Source organism: Triturus cristatus, chromosome 10, assembly GCF_964204655.1.
Source record: "Triturus cristatus chromosome 10, aTriCri1.1, whole genome shotgun sequence".
In the NCBI taxonomy this organism is placed as follows: Eukaryota; Metazoa; Chordata; class Amphibia; order Caudata; family Salamandridae; genus Triturus; species Triturus cristatus.
In genome coordinates, this window is record NC_140593.1 from 583,340,265 (window position 1) to 583,353,108 (window position 12,844).

Consider the following 12,844-nt stretch of genomic DNA (forward strand, 5'->3'; position numbering starts at 1 on the left):
TCCTTAGGAGGGACTGACCCAGTGGAAAGGGGGGCGGTGTCGCCATCAGTAACAATCAAAAACTAGACTGCTCTCCCGTCCAGACGGAAATCATCGAGGGTGCAGAGTCGTTAGGCTTCCTCTGTACCTTATCCCTCCATCATAGCATAGCTGATTTTCTGATTTACAGACCTCCTGGTGTAATTGGAAATGTTATTATTACGCTTAATACAGCCACAACCTCCCTGGCCTTACAATACAACAACTGCCTTATTCTGGGAGATTTCAATATACATATGGACATTGGAAAAGACCCTCAAACAATTTCCTTGTTGGAGACGCTGCAGGCCTGCAACATGTTTCCATCTATTTCTTCGGCCACCCATGAGAAGGGCCATACCCTAGACCAAATCTTTCACAACTTTGACATATCAATAAGCCTACCTCCTCCCATTACCTGGTCTGACCACCTCCTGTTAAAATTTGTCATTCCCAACTCTGCAGCAGCCCCATGGTCTAACGCAGGGCAGAGGGTCCCTAATTACAGAATGTTCCATAAAATATCCATCCCGATGTTAGCAGACGCCCTTGGTCGTTCCTCACCGGAGCTGTCTGGCTTCCCTGACTCGGACACCCTCTCAATAGATTCATGGCTCAGAATCAACATTGGTGCAGCGGTACTTGTTGTTTCCCGCTCCTCAAAGAAGTCAGCCCCACAATCCCCATGGTTTAATGATTCCCTCAGATCAAGCAAAAGAAATTGTAGAAAAATGGAACGGAAATGGCGTTAATCCTATCTACCTGAGGACAGGAAGGTGTATATAAACACCTTAAAAGCTCATTACATTCTCGTGAAGGCAGCCAAGAAAAACCTCTTTCAAACCAAGATAGAAAATGCCCAAAATAAGAGTAAGGAAATCTTTAGCATAGTTAAATCCTTTACCCCCAGAAAGCCGGCACAAAGGAAGGGCCATGCACGGAAGAATGGTCTAAGAAAATAGCTCAATTCTTCAACCAAAAGATCTCCGTGATCCAAAAAGCCTTCACTAACATCTCAGAGGAAGAACTGACCTTCTACTTTAGTTCTAATAGCAAATGTCACCTCTTGGATCCTCCATCTTTGCTTGCTTTCCCTGAGTTTCAACTTTAAGCGTCACTGACCCTTCTCCAAAGCATTAAGTCTGACTCTCCTACCAACCCATGTCCAGCGAATATCCTGCAGCTATTAGCTCCCACCATAAACCCCACGGTAAACCAGCTCTTTAATGCTTCCCTCTCTTCAGGGAACATGCCAAAATTATGGAAGAATGCTAAGATTCTTCCACTGATAAAAAAGGCTAACACCAAACCGACGGACCCTGCCAACTACAGGCCTTCATTCGGCCCTCTCCAAAGTATTAGAGAAGCATGTAAATAAGGCCCTCCAAAAACACATTAAAGATGGGAAGCTCCTTCATGAGTTTCAATCCGGTTTTAGGGCTAACTACAGTATGGAGTCCGCTCTGCTGGAAGTGACTGAATTTCTCAAAGGTAAGCTGGACCAGGGAGGCAAGGCTGTTCTGATACTGCTCGATCTGTTGGTGGCCTTCGATATGGTCTCACATGAGAGGCTCCTGGAGAGACTTGCTAACATCGGCCTGCGGGGGACCGCCTTAACATGGATGTCATCCTTCTTGGCAAATAGTTCTCAGGAGATCTGGCTCCCCCCTTTCTCATCCCAGGTTCCAGCCATGAATGTAGGTGTCCCTCAGGGCTCCATTCTCAGTCCTACCCTTTTTAATATATATCTATCCGCCATTGCATTTCTGGTAGAGGAAGAGGGCGCCAAAATTGTTTCCTATGCTGATGACACTCAGCTGATTTTTACATGTGAAAAAGGAACCGACTTTGAAGGGGCAATGATTAGGTCTTGCCTCACAAAGGTTTTTAACTGGCTTAAGCTCAATCAGCTGAAGTTCAATCCTGACAAACCTGAAGTTGTTTTCTTTGGTAATCCAGAAACGCCTGACTGGAGCTCTTGGTGGCCAAAAGATCTGCCGTCCCCGCCCGCGGAAAAGGAGTAAGTCAAAAACTTAGGAATTGTCATAGACAAGACACTCTCCATGCGCTTTCAAATCCAAAATCTAACTAGTGCTTGCTTTGGCATACTCTGAATGCAAAAGAAAATTCCTGCCACTGTTACCGCTTGAGAGCAGAAAGATCGTGGTGCAGGCTCTGGTGACATCAAAGCTGGACTATGTCAAAAGCTTGTACCTCGGTCTTCCCAAATCTCTTATCCAGCGCCTACAAGTCATACAAAACGCGGGAGCCAGAGCCATCCTGAGACCTCAACCCGGATCTAGTATGACCCCTATTCTTAAGTCTCTACACTGGCTCCGCATAAAAGAACGGATCGACTTTAAATGTAAATGTGTATGTACTTGTTTAGCGCACTGCCACCCCCAACGGGGGTATCCTGGCGCTTTTACTCATACCACTGTGGAACCATTCCTGGACTTTCCCTGTGAAATGTCCACTCCTGGGCACCCCCATGGTGAAGCCAGGCATCCCAGCACTGCTGGGGCTGTTGTGGAGATTAAGCAAGCTATTGCCCAGAGTTGCAGCGTGGGACCCATGATTAGAATAGGCACCGAGGCGAGAATTATCAGGTCCGAGGAAATTGAATCCAAGACCCGCTGAGGAAGGGCATTGAACTCTGGTCCCAGGACAGAACTCTGCATCAGGGTCTGCCGCTCTAACCATTGAGCCACACTTCTCCAGGCTCTGGTGACATCAAAGCTGGACTATGTCAAAAGCTTGTACCTCGGTCTTCCCAAATCTCTTATCCAGCGCCTACAAGTCATACAAAACGCGGGAGCCAGAGCCATCCTGAGACCTAAACCCAGATCTAGTATGACCCCTATTCTTAAGTCTCTACACTGGCTCCGCATAAAAGAACGGATCGACTTCAAAGCGATGACCATCTTCTTTAATGCTTTCCACGGCTTAGGAGCCGGCTACCTAAATACGTGCGTTAATCACTACATAACAACTAGACCCCTAAGAGCTTCCAATGCCAACCTGGCCATCGTGCCTAAAATATGCTGTGCCCACACTGGAGGCAGATTCCTCAGCTTTCTAGGCGCAAAATTGTGGAATAGACTCCCTGAGTCTCTGAGACTAACCACAGACCTACACTCTTTCAGAAGAACTTAAAAAATGGCTTTTTAATAACTGATGGGTTTTTTACTCATGTTTTTCTCCCGCTGCCATGCGCCAGGACACTCTAGTCTGAGTAGCTGCGTGCTTTATTAAATACACTATTTCATTTCATTTCATTAGGTCCCTGACAGTGCAAAAGAACACTCATCCAAATTCTAAGGGCCTTATTTATGAGGCCTTGCTTCACTTTTATACCGCAAGAGCGTCACTTTTTGTGACGCACCGGCTGCTTAAAAAACGTGCCATGTTGCGCCCTATTTGTAAACCCCTGCACAACATTATACTTGCGCCAGGTATAATGTATGGAGGTTGGGTGTTCCCCTGCAAAAAGCCTCGTAAAAGTGGCGTATTGAAATCTATGAGAACTCATGGTGCCACTTCGAGGACGCCGTTGCGTCAATATCTTACACCTGCCTCACAGCAGGTGTAAGACTGATGCAGGCCCTTTTACATGGGGCTTGCCCCATGTGAAAGGACACATTGCTGGAGTTGCGTCTATTTTCAGACACACCCCAGCAATGCATCACTTTTGCGCCTACAGATACGTCAGAAATACTGACGTATCTGTAACTGCTTGCGACATGATGCGTCATACAGTAAATATGAGACATCCATCATGTCGCAAGGAGGGCGCACTAAGAAGTGACACATCCATTTTTCAAACAGCGATGCATCATTTCTCATAAATAAGGCCCTAAATGTGTTTACATCTAATATTCAGGGATAGTTATGTGGGTTTTCAATATTGTAACACAGCAGCAGCTCACCAATATTACTGCAAATAATCTCTGTGACACCCTCCCATTTCTTATATGTTAGGCCTTGTTTTGATCTAAAAGAAACTTTTTTTATGTATATTGCATGAAACATAAACACAACGTTTCTCTGCAAAGCGGCTGTACTAGACTCTCACACATCAGGTACTGTAAAAATAAATTAAAGAAAAACAGTATTTAAAACAATCTGTTTAAGAAATATTCAAGGTCATTGGGGAAAAACTCTGGAGAACGGAGCTGATTCTGTCAGGGGGGGCCCCTGAAAGGCTGGGGCCCTGGGCCAGAGCCCACTTTGCCCATGCATTAAAACATCACTGAATGAAGACAGCTAGAGATCTAACTCTAGGAAGAATTATGCAAGTCAATATAAAAGCGTATCAGGCCCAAAGTTATCGGATATGAAAACTCGGTCCCCGATCCTTGCATTCCCGTTGACACCATAGCTGTGAGAATTGCTGCAGGGCATGGCCCTTCAACCTGCCCACGGCAATAGTTCAAGGGAGCATACAATGTTCCCATGCCTGGGCATAAGCATTCCTTGGACCACTTCGCCCCACCTCAGCAGCCCCACATAGACTCTGCACCTGATGAAAACAGGTGGAAAATGTGTGCGAATTTTTCACCAAAATGGAGAAAAACTGCATGTTAAAACTCCTTATTAATCTGGGGGCTAGCAATTATAGGAAAATGTAGCTTGCAATGGATGGACTTTGCATCGGAGATATCAGCCTGTACGTTTTATTCTGGCCCCTCGGTGTTTCTCCGCTGCAAAGTCCAGACAACGCTTAATAGCGCCAATGTGTTTTGTAATGAAGGTATGGTTTGAGCTTGACCAATGAAAAGTAAACTAATGGGAAATAGCATTCCTTGAAAGTCTCTAATAACAAATGTATCCTCGAAAGTAATAGGAGGAGAATTAAGTGGGAAAAAATAGTAGCAAGCACAGTCAAGCTCCCCCGGTTTTATAATAATCTCATTCCCATATTGGAAAAAATGGCCACTTTAAGTGATGAACCTAGTTCAGGGGAAAAAACAAACAAATCTGGCTGAACCATGAAGAAGTCGTAAAGACTCTGACTGTAGATCTATTCAATAATGGACCAAGGGGGGGGGGTGGAAGGAACCAGTGCAGATGGTATAATGCGGTGTGCCGCAGAGCAAGGAGGGACCTTTTGTCGAGCATTAAGAATCGCAAAAGTAGGCCTGAGATTCAAGCCAGGAGACGCGAATACAAGAAGCTGATTGCTAATGCTAAGATTGAGTGGGACCAGAATAAATGGGAAGAATTTGCCAGCTCTCTAGCCTCTATGAACTCACGGAAGTTTTGGCGAATTGTCAACACAGGCTCCGGGGAACTTGTTTCGGCAATAGAGACAAATATTTCTTCCAAGATTTGGCAGGAGCATTACCAGTCTCTGTACACAGTGGAACTAGGGCATGGAGGCTGTATTATTCCATCTGTACATAATTGTCTGGAAGGGGACCCATTCCCCGAAAAAGAGGTCCGGGTTGTAATATCAGGCTTGTCAACTGGCAAGGCACCTGGCCTGGATGGTCTCCCGGGTGACCTTTTTAAACAGGAGCCAGACATATGGGCCCCTTATTTCCTGGTACTATTCAATGCGATTCTGAAGGGTATGGAGGTGCCCTGTACCTGGCTGGGCGCAGAGGTGGTTCCGATTTTTAAGAAAGGCTCGCCCCTGCTCCCATCCAACTACAGGCCCATCAGCCTGATAGATGTGTCGCAATAACTTTTCGGAAGGCTTATTTTAGATCGTTTACAGAACTGGATAGAGGAGACCGCCACCATGAGCCCTTACCAGGCCGGGTTCAGAAAGGGGGTATCCACCATGGACCAAATTTTTCGCCTTAATCTTATTTACTGGAGGACGGCACTTGTCGAGGGGGGCAGCTTGTACACGGTGTTTGTGGACTTGCGTGCCGCCTTCGACTTGGTGCCAAGATCCAAACTCTGGAGTGTCCTGGATGACCTAGGAGTCCCGCCAGATATCCTGGCCATTTGGATTAAATTACATCAGGACAACTTTGCGCGGGTCAGGTGTGGCAGGATGGGGGGCTTAACAGAAAGATTCCCCTTTGACAGGGGGGTGAGGCAGGGATGTGTGCTCGCACCCACCCTGTTTTGCCTCTTTGTCAACGGGGTAATCACCCACCTGTCCAGGATAGAAGACATCGACGCTCCTAAACTGAATGGCAGCAGGGTGCCCGCCATAATGTTTGCAGATGACACCCTGCTGCTGTCTAAATCCCCCATGGGAATCCAACGGATAGTGGACGGGTTCCTGAAATTTTGTACTGAGAGGGGCCTCGAAATTAACGCCTCCAAGACAAAATGTATGATTCTGAACCCTACCCCCTCAACACGTCCTAACCCTTTGCTAGGCACAGTGCGATTGGAGAGGGTTTCCACATTCGAATATTTGGGGGTAACCCTGAATGAGAAAATGACATGGGGGACACATACGATTAAGGCAAATTTGAAATTATCACAGAAAGTGGGGGGTATTACTAGAATGGCGGGTAAATCTATATATCGCCCTCTGGGCTCAATGATACAGATCTATAAATCCCAAGCTCGGGGCTCAGTTATATACGGGGCGGAACTCTGGGGCCATGCTCCTGGTAAAAACCTAACAATCACAGAGAACAAATTTCTCAGGCAGCTAGTGGCCCTCCCCTCGAGTACCCCATTGTTTCCCCTGAGATTGGACCTAGGTCTCAGGCCAATCGCTGAGGAACTTGGTTTAAAACCCCTAACCTTTTGGCAACGACTATGGAGCAGCCAGGAACTTAGTGATTACAGAAGCGAGCTGCAGGAGTTCCTGGCTTTACCGAACATCAGTAACATTCCCTGGTTAAGATACATAAAGAGACTATGTGAAAGTTTAGGCCTACCGGAATTATGGACCGACCCTGTTAACTCAAGCAGGAGGACCTCTCGAAAGGCACTCTCACAACTTTATTATCAGTCAAAGCTGACTACCGCTTTAGACAGTACACGGGTGGGCTCATTGACTCATACATTTATACAATTGAAAGACTCTTACCTAATGGAAAGTGTATTAGATGGCATGGCTCCTGTGATGGCAAGAAAGCTATACCTACAGTGGAGATATGGTTCTCTACCCCTGAGGGCCTTTACCAGCTCTTGGTCTCAGCCTTCAACAATAGAGCAGTGCCCAGCCTGTGCATATCCCCAGGAAAGTGACTTACATGTGGTCCTTTTTTGTAAAGCCTACCAAAGAGTGAGGAAGTACTGGCTTCTACCCATTCTTAAAAATATGGGATTTAGGAAATATCTGCCTGCGTTCAGAATCCTAAAAACTGATTTGTCACCTCCGATTGTTTTTGCTGTGGCAAAGTATTTAAAGGCCATGTGGTATGTTCGATCTCGTCTTTTAAAAGAGGGGGGGGTTGTATAATGTTATAAGATATTGGATTCTCTTTTTTCATGTTTTTTAACGCTCGCACTATGAAATTTTCGAAAGTCATTGTTTCCATGGAACTGTTTAAAATATCGAAAACTTCAAAATTTTAAAAACTGCTATGTATTTATATCTTTGATGATCTAAATGATCGAAAATAAAGATTATTTGAATTATTTTGAACAAATGTATGCTGGCTGAGGAAAAGACCAACAGTAAAAACCACAAACATCAAATTGAAATATCACATTAAACGGGAGGATCCCAGGAAACCTACCAACTTTGATCTCAAAGGGTACACATTTCACTCAAACTTAACTGCACATTTCTTCTGAGGAACATTGACGGCCAGAGGTATTGCCAAGAGAAACCGCTCAAAAAGTCCACTCCTGCAATATTTGTGATAGCTCTCTGAGCCCATGTACTGTACCGTCCTCCACAGTAACTGAATGCACATGCGCAGGGTTATGGAGTAAAGTATTCTTTCACCCTGACGCACTCCCCGCTTGTCAAATTTTAGGATGTTCACTGGTGCAACAGACATCTCTAGCATTGGCAGGTTACTGTGGTTCCTGTCAATGTTATATAAGTTTGACGGGGGCTCTGTCAACAATCTTTTAATGTATTTTCCAAAACAATAACCCAAATTGAGATTTTGTTTTGGATAATAATAATCTAAATGATCCCCCTCACCTCGGACGTTTTCTCCCATGGTGAAAGGGGCATTTTGCAATATTTACCTGGCGGTGACATTCAGTAAAAACTGGCCATGTGTTCACCGACTCTAAATCGGGTGGGCGAACGAATGGCCCAACCTGCAACAGCCCTAACTCCATCAGGCCATTGGAGGTTTATGTCAGCGGCTGAAATGGAGTAGTCTACGCCGTCAACACAATGAAGGTCCACCTGCCTCTAATTGAGGTAGGCGTACCTTCAGTTTGGCAGAGTAAGTACTGTGCCGCCATTGCAATGGCACACCCTCTCCTCCAAACTCTAAGTCAGGCCCTAAATTTCAAGACACATGGAATTTCCAAGGTCCTCTTTTAACTTCAGTCTCATAGCTAGAAACTGAGATCACATCTCCCCAAGATTGCATGGCCTTCAGGGGTTTCACATTAAATGATCTATTCAGTCAGATTCTGTTCAATATCTAACAGAAACGTGAAATTTGCTGATCTGGTTGAGATGGGGAATCATCTTAGAAAAGATCTGCCCCACAAAGCTACTCCAAGCAACCACTACACCAAAGCCACCCACGCTGTGTGCCCACCTGTTAAGACTCGCTGCCATTTGCCAATGTAACTCACTAGCTCAAAAATACTCAGGCACAGAACTCTTGCTTGCATGTTGAAAAACACAGACATGTTATCTGACTTCTAAAAATAATCCAACCCACATATATTTCATTATCAGTGTAGGGGTTCCATCTGTGTGTACAGCACCCCCGTTTTATTACTACTGACTGCATATGCCTAACATACCAAATCGAAGATGCTGTGTACTCAGTCTACCTGTTACTGGTTTCATACCTTGTTGTACTTTTCCAAGAATCCAACAATACTAGTTAGCGACAGTCCTATGTTAAAAATAATCCAATGCACATTCGTACTTTGAGTTTTGCCTAGTACCTCATCCTGTTTATCCTTTGATTTTGAATATGTTGATCACCTAAAAAAAAGACATGTTGGAGAGACTTTTGCATCTGTAGCCGTCAGTAGGAGTGTGGTCTTAATACCGCTTTGACCCAAATCACATGTTTCTCTCCAAATCAGTATTACCAGATCTGTAATATTGCTGCGTGCCCTGATCCCATATTGGTATCATAGAGCAAATTCTCCAGGTCAGACCTGGAGGATTTTACCCCAAAAGATGGCCAGGAATTACAGATTCACATGTGTAACCCAGTGGGTTGTCAATGATGTTAGCATGTTATGTCCTTTTCTAAGGGTGCGTAGAAGAGATTAACATGCAGTTCTAGTAATACCGTGACCTGCTATTAACTAAACCCAATCACTGTAAAACGATGGGTGTGATTTTACCGCACCCAGAAATACTAAATGCTTTGTATTACAGGCCTAAGTTGTGTTTACATATGTCCCCAGTGTTCAACATTACTGCCTTTCTTTTTACCTCGTTCAGGTTTCATTATATTACAAATGTTGTTCTTTCTTATCTTTGTTGCTGGAAAATATTTGAGCTTAGTACAATTTACATTTATTTTCGCATACTCAACTAATGAGGTGATTACTGCTGCATGCAACACAGCACTGATTGGAAATGATCAATTAAACAATTATGGATTGTAAACTGTGACATTTTGAGCTTGTTAACTGCTTGGAAAAACATATTTACTCTGTGTTTTCTTGTTCACCATATTCGCGCATCCACATTTTTTATTTGCTCATGTTCACAAGAGGAGCTTTGGGTGTGCCTTGACCTAGATGTACTTGCACACCACATAATATATCAGCAGGTTCATTAAAGTTATGCTATAATCTCACTAATGGTAAATTATAGGGTGGTGGTTCATTTCTACCATTCAAACAAATTTTCAAAGATGTGGTAATTCCACATCAGATCAGGCAAAGTCTGTGTCTTTCGATCAGGCGCAAACGGCTGGTGGTAATACTGCAGAAATGCAGCTAAAAGTGCAATAATGCTTATACTGCAGCTTATTCTTCATTTCTGTTAATTTAAATCCCAGATATAGGAGTAATATCAGGCAGTAACTTCATTATCTCACCAAGGTAATACCCCAAGAGTTAGTACATGATTTTAAGCGAGACCCTGTGTGCCTTACAAATGTCAAGACATCCTTAATTTCCCATTGGACTCTGAATTGCTACTCAGTCATAATGCATTGGTTCTCATTTACCAATTACATTGAACATGCATTTCATAAAATAATAAATTATGATAATGAGCAACATTTGACATTAATTTGTACAAAAATAATCTTACATTTTTTGGCGAACGTATATGAATTTTATTTGATCATGGCATTGTACATGTAGGAAACCTGCCCTTTCACCTTTCTCTGGGCCCTATTTTTGCAGGATTTAGAACTCTGTGCACTTTACTCTTGCTAAACAGGAGTACAGTGCCTGTGCTCTCCCTTTAAACATGGTTGAATTGTCTTACCCCTGATTGACAAATGTAACTTTCCTGTAATTCCCTAGTAAGATCAGAAGAGGAGTGGACCTGCTGCGTGTGACTTAAGAGGAGCCCTGAAGTAATGGATCTGCTACCACAAAGGACAAAGAAGTGGAGTCCAAGGGTCAGTTGGCTGACCTCCTGTGTGATTACAGGGAACCAACAAGCTGGAAGAGGCCTTTTTCCTAAAGTGACCAGTTGACCATTACCAACTAGACCTGGTCTGAATCTTGCTGGTGGCCTCTGGTGGAGAGAGCCCTGACACTTAAGTGCTGTACCTGAGGTCATGGGAGCCTTAGAAGTGATACCAGAGGAGTAGCTCTAGAAAACCTGAACTTTTTGGACTCCCAAGACGTCTGGAGCCATCAAGGGGACCATGGGGCAAAGATGTCTGATTTCTATATAAGTTTCTCGGATACAGATTTAGGCTTGCCCGCAGGAGGTTAAGCTCAATAAAAAAGTCAGAAGATAAAATCTTTGACTGTAACAAATGTGCTTTGTGTATTAGAGCTGCGCCTCATCACCATTGGCTTGAGAGTGTGCCTTGGTTCCGGTCTGCCACATGTATAGACTATCATTGGTGCTTATTACTTTTTGGTGCTAGTTTCACTCAGAAAAAAATACATTCTTATTTCTGATTATTCTTATTGAATTTCTTCAATCTGTTCAATAAAGTCTACACTTTTTTTTCTAATTCTGTGTGGGTTTTTTAATTGTTTGGGGTTTTGATCTTATCACTCTGGTGGTACTGCATTAATACTTTCCACATTGCGCTATTGAGGTCAGGTTCATTTAGTGACTTTAGGGTTCTCCCTGTCAAGTCAGTGTTATTATTCCTTGAGATGGGCGTCTGCCAGCCCAAATAAATAAAGTAATGTATTAATTTAGTGGATTTTATGAAAGTCTTTTCCACATCTTCTCTTACTGGAATATTTCAGCGAGGCAACCTCGAAAATTAAAATGTCTACTTATATATCTTGCTAGATCCACAGCGCTTGTTGTTGGGAAACATTTTAAGCATGATGAAAGAATAAAAAAGATGTGCATCTCTCAATCTGCATCGATTCAAATGTATACCTCTTTCATGCAAAAAAGTCTGTTTAAGACATTTTTCAAACAGTAAAAAGTATTGATTCATTAATATCCTCACATTATGAAGCCGAACCAAGATGCAGTGTAGCTAATATTAATATTAGCTTTTGCGAATCAGTGTTATGCAGCACCGTGACTGCCAGTGAGTTTCTATGCACTGACTGGACAAGATCTGGTGATATAGTGACACTCGAATCCAGGGAGTCAATTGGATTCATTTCCCACACTTTTAATTTAGTCAGAATGAAATTTGTCCGGTTAAGTGTTGGTTTTGAGCTGTGATGAGCTGCCCAAATTTGTGTGCTCCTACTGTGAATGTGTGCATTCACTCTGTAAAAGGCATAAACAACCTCGCTACTCGGTTTTCCACTGAAGGAGATATCCCTAATATGAACTTTCTGGATTGCGAGTTTGGGTTTTTGCAACTGTACAATTTACATGGGAAGCAGCGTTTGAGAAAGGGGCTGTCTCGTGCTCGATCCAAGTATCAGTGTGCTGTCATTATGCATGGAAGTAGACAAAGCCTGGAATCTGATGCACCAGTTCAACAAAAAAAATCTGGCGTAGGCCAACTTGAATTCACATGAGGTCATTTTAATTAAGCACATTATAGATGAATTCGCCTCAAAGTGTTAAATGAATGCAAAGAATTTGAAGCAAACTTTCATTTCAACAACCAAAACGTAAAGTCAAGTACATCTAAGTCGGAGTCACATTAAAAATCAAAAAACGAGTATAATGTCTGAGGGGTTATATAACCCCCGTCATACCCTGTTAATTCGTTTATTCTGACATTTGGTTGTGTTTGTAATAGGAAAAATGTGTCTCGAGTGACTTGTGATAATTGTAACAGGTGACTAGTGATATTACTGACTCTGGGACTGTGGCCGCGAATGTGTGAATGGTGCTATCAGAGGCTTGCAGAAGCAAATATGCTTACAGGCCGCCCATCACACACAGACAGGGGAAAGATGACGCAGCACTGCCTGTAGTCTGTTTTCCACAGCTCACAGCGCCCGCTTAGCGTTACATGGCAATCAGAGAGCGAGAGCCCTGGGTGACAGGCTGAGGCAGCACAGCTCACTCTTCCTCAGTCCCTCCACAGCCGGGTGTTACTGAAGGCCCACGAGCACGAGCTGCAGTTGTCAATCATACTTCCAAAACCTCCTGAAATGGGATGGGTCTGCGCAGCAGTTG